This window comes from Tigriopus californicus, chromosome 11, assembly GCF_007210705.1.
Source record: "Tigriopus californicus strain San Diego chromosome 11, Tcal_SD_v2.1, whole genome shotgun sequence".
NCBI classification, from domain to species: domain Eukaryota; kingdom Metazoa; phylum Arthropoda; class Copepoda; order Harpacticoida; family Harpacticidae; genus Tigriopus; species Tigriopus californicus.
In genome coordinates, this window is record NC_081450.1 from 15,520,385 (window position 1) to 15,524,596 (window position 4,212).

Genomic DNA, 4,212 nt, shown 5'->3' on the forward strand with positions numbered 1-4,212 from the left:
AACAAGGAGTCTTATGGGGGTTTCTACTCTGATTTTGGACGAGCCGTCAACGATTCAAATTTGTACCATAGTTGTCCTAAATAGCTTGACTACGAATGAAACATTTTTTCCACCAAGCGACAGCTGAGACGAAAGCATGCGATCGCAGCGCCCTTGATCGATCTATATATGAAGTTATCTATGGATGTTACTATCAATGAGTTGAATGTCCCGCTTTTGTTGTGCTCGCTTTGGGAATCGGAGAAATGTAAGATGCCACTGTCTTGTGAACTCCGTTGAGCTAGGCTTGTTGTAAACAAACTCTAAACAGAACCTACCTTGTTCATTTGATTCATTTAAGAACAAACGTTCTATTCAGCATGACATGGGTTTTGACATTGTTTCTTGTTTCTCTGGATGGACAACTGGGTCCAACATATCAACTTACTCACAGGAAGCGACTTACAGCAATGGTTTTGTCATCAAAAGTGAGGACCACTCAACTGGCATTGCCACAACTTCATTGCCTTTTGACAATGCTAGGGACTTGACAACCTTCAACAATCTTGGATCACAATTCACAAACGGTATGGACATTAATAGGAACAAAAATGAGGCTAATGGCAAAGCCAGGAGAATGACGTCAAAGGCTAGAAATCATTACAGAAAGTTGGTCAAACACTATGAGTAGCATTACTTCTGGATGGATTGAAAATTCACAATTAAGTGACATCCTGTAAGTAAGTTGCACTCTATTAAGCATCAAAGCCAGCACCTAAAAGTTGTCGCTCTTTAACAATGTAAATTGTTTATTTTTATTCATTGGTAAAACCACTCAAGCATCAAAATGATGAGATAGAGTATTGGTATAATTGATCATGAAATAATAATATGGGTATAATAAGTGAAGGCGCAAGAGGAAAGCTAATCACAAAACTAACGGAACACCAGAGATCATTGGGGGAAACAGGACAGGAAGTCCAACCACAATCACACCAATTCCAGACATTGAAGCCCCTTCTTGAAAGAATGGACTGTCTTGGCTTGTCGCACTGTTGGTGGTGGTTCATTACAATCCTGCCCTAGTTTAAGACCACTTAGATTAGCCAATGAGATGAGGAGGTGTAGCAAACTTTCTCCGCAGTTTTATCTGAAGTACTAAAGTAAGGAGCTAAAAGAGTCAAACAACGTTCTACATTTTGTTTTGCGCAAGCTGGATATGATCCTCAGACATCCATATATCATAACCAGGCTTCAAGGTCAAGAGTCAAAGCAAATTAGTTTAAGCTCTTCTAAAATTGGTTTTGCACCATTTTTAGCAATACTTGTGCTGGCATCCATCTATTGAAGCAATGTTACGAATAGGATTTAACTTCATACTGATACCAAAGCAAGCATCTTCCGTAGCTATATTTTTGTCATATCTGTTGATCTTGAATAGATAATTGGTTTTTGAAGGCAATTTCTTGCTTAACATGGGACACTAGAGTGCTGAGCTTGAGTGTTTTTGAGTAAGGCTACCGGTAAAGCGTGCTTTTTTGCAGAAGCAACGGAATCGGAGCGGAACGATTCTTTAGCCCTCCGCTATCGTCACTTTCTTCTTTTTCAAACGAGGGACAGAAAAAATGCAAAACGGTTTCCTCCACGATTCTTTTAAAAGTTCCGACTCCAATGCAGTGTCTTATTCACTACTGACGGGATCAAATCATAAGTGGATCAAATAAATAAATCGGGACGCTGCGGGTTACTAGGGTCATCAATTTACATTTTCTGTGACGTATGATACCCTTGTACCCTCGTATAGTTCTCATTTTTTTCTCGTCCTCTACTAAACGTTGAAAAATTGTAAACACATGTTTTTTGCACTTTTAGGCCATCTTTCTTCTGCAAAAGTAACGGTATCAGTAACGGTAACGCGTTATTTTTTTTCTAAAAGGTAACGGTAACACGTTACTTTTTTCATAATGGTTGTGATGGTCAACTTGTACGTAACACTATTCTTATCAGACATTTATCCAAACGTTTTACAATATAGCTTGAAACATCATCCACTCACACAACAATGCTAAATAAAGAGTTGGCAATTCGCACAACCAGGGACATCTGGGCTAACACGGACGGAATACTCTTTTTTCAAATCTTTCCCGCCAAAACAACGAGAGGCCGACTTTTGAATCGATCACCAACTCCTCATACTAATGGCGTGCGGAATACGATCAATGTAAGTGGGGATTGCGCGTAAAAAGTGATAGTGTTTGGAGATTTCAAAGATCATGTACCCCCAAGAAAGACCTGACTGGATTCTCGCCGATTGTGGAGTGTCATTTACCCGGATTTCAAGTATGGAAGGCCTCCCAAGACAGATCAACTGGGGGCCAAAGTGACATTCGGACTTTGTTCGGTTTATTTGGGCTGCTCAGCTTACAAATTGATGACCAAGCCTATCAGGACGGTGTTGCCAGGGTGGTTGAGGTGATGGCTCCCACTATCCTAGTTCTTCGCCAGACTTGGGGGGTCAAGTTTGACTTTTGAAAGCCATACAGGTTGCTTGCCAACTTGACAATCCACGCTACTAGAAAAAACAACAATTATAGCTTTCATTGACCGGCACATTCTGTCTTAAAGAACTTTGAATGATCAGTAACCCAATTTCTCAAATGTATTTGCGACCATTGTGTTCAATAATCAGTGTTGAAGGACCATGTCCAGGTCCAATTGCTACTCAGGCCTGACAGATCCAATCCAGGAGCTCCAATTGTATGTACTATTCTATGTATTGTGTGTTTGGAGAGTAGAACCACAATAATTTGCAAACACCAAAGTGAAAAGATCAGTGAAAGGAAGGAAAGTGCGAATTAAGTTATTCCTTTGAAATTGGTATTGCCAAGGTCTGGTAGCATCAGGTTCAACTAGCATTGGTTCTTTAACCTGGGAGTTGCGGCGTAGTTGACAGGTGGTGCTGCTTTCACTTGTTGACATGATAGCGGCTGTAATCCCAGGCCAATAAATGGAAGATCGGGCTCGGCAAAGTGTGCTGTTGATGCCTGGATGAGCACCATGCAGACGATCCAAAACATGAGGACGACAAAGCTTTGGAATCACAATCCAATGGCCAAAGAGAACGAGCTCATTATTAACAGAAAGATTATCCATAATGGCACGATAAGCGACATGCTCAGCAGGCATTTTGACATCAGCAGAAGAGGATCTGAACAAATGTAGGTAGTTGATCAGACTTGTATATTCGGCGTCGCCTTTGCCGGAGGCACAAATTTGGTTGAGGAGGACGTCGGCGGCGTCCTCAGTAGACAGGGCAACCTGTTGCTTATCTTGGATAACCTGAGCAATCGACAAAGACGGTGTCAATGAACTGTCGCTGTCCTCAACGTCCTCAACTGAATGCTCAGAAACGGGTGACCTCGATAATGCATCAGGAATGCGGTGTTCTTTGCCTTTCCTCCAAACTGTCTTGAAGAGGTAGGATGAAGTGTCGGCTTTCATCCTTTGAATACAAGGGTTGTCGATGGCATCAAGGGTCTTCAGGTTGAGAATTGACACAAGAGGCTGATGATTGACGACCAAAGTGAACTCGGGTAAGCCAAAGAGAAAGCAATGGCATTTCTTCAAGGCCCAACGAACGCCTTGAAGTTCGAGCTCTACAGAAGCGTAATGACTTTCAGTCTCATTAATAAAACGAGATCCAGCTTCGATTAGTTTCCAAGTTCCATCAGGATCTTGTTGCTGAAGGACGAATCCAAGGCCACAAGTCTTTGAAGCATCAGTGAGTAACATCGTCGGTCTTTTGGGATAGAAAGAGGTCAATACAGGTGCAGAAGTAGGAGCTTTCTTTGCTTGCTTGAAGGCGATACTGTGATCAGAATGCCAATGAGAGGCATTTTTCGCACTCAAGAGAGGACGCAGTGGCATCAAAAAAGATGAAACATATAATTGTTTGGCCAGACCAATGAACGAGCGTAGATCGGTGATGTTGGTGGGGATAGGGAGGTCTCCAACGACATTAAGTTTCTCGGGATCAGCCTGGTTGCCTTCGGATGAGACAATAAATCCTGCAAACTTGCACGATGGTACAGCGTCCTTGGCTTTAGAACGATTGAGAGTGATGCCATGCTTGGAGCAGCACGCTAAAAAACTCTCGACAGCGGCCAAATGTTGATCGTAATCATCCCCAATTATGATGACATCATCGACGACCTTGGATAGGCGAGGAAGAGC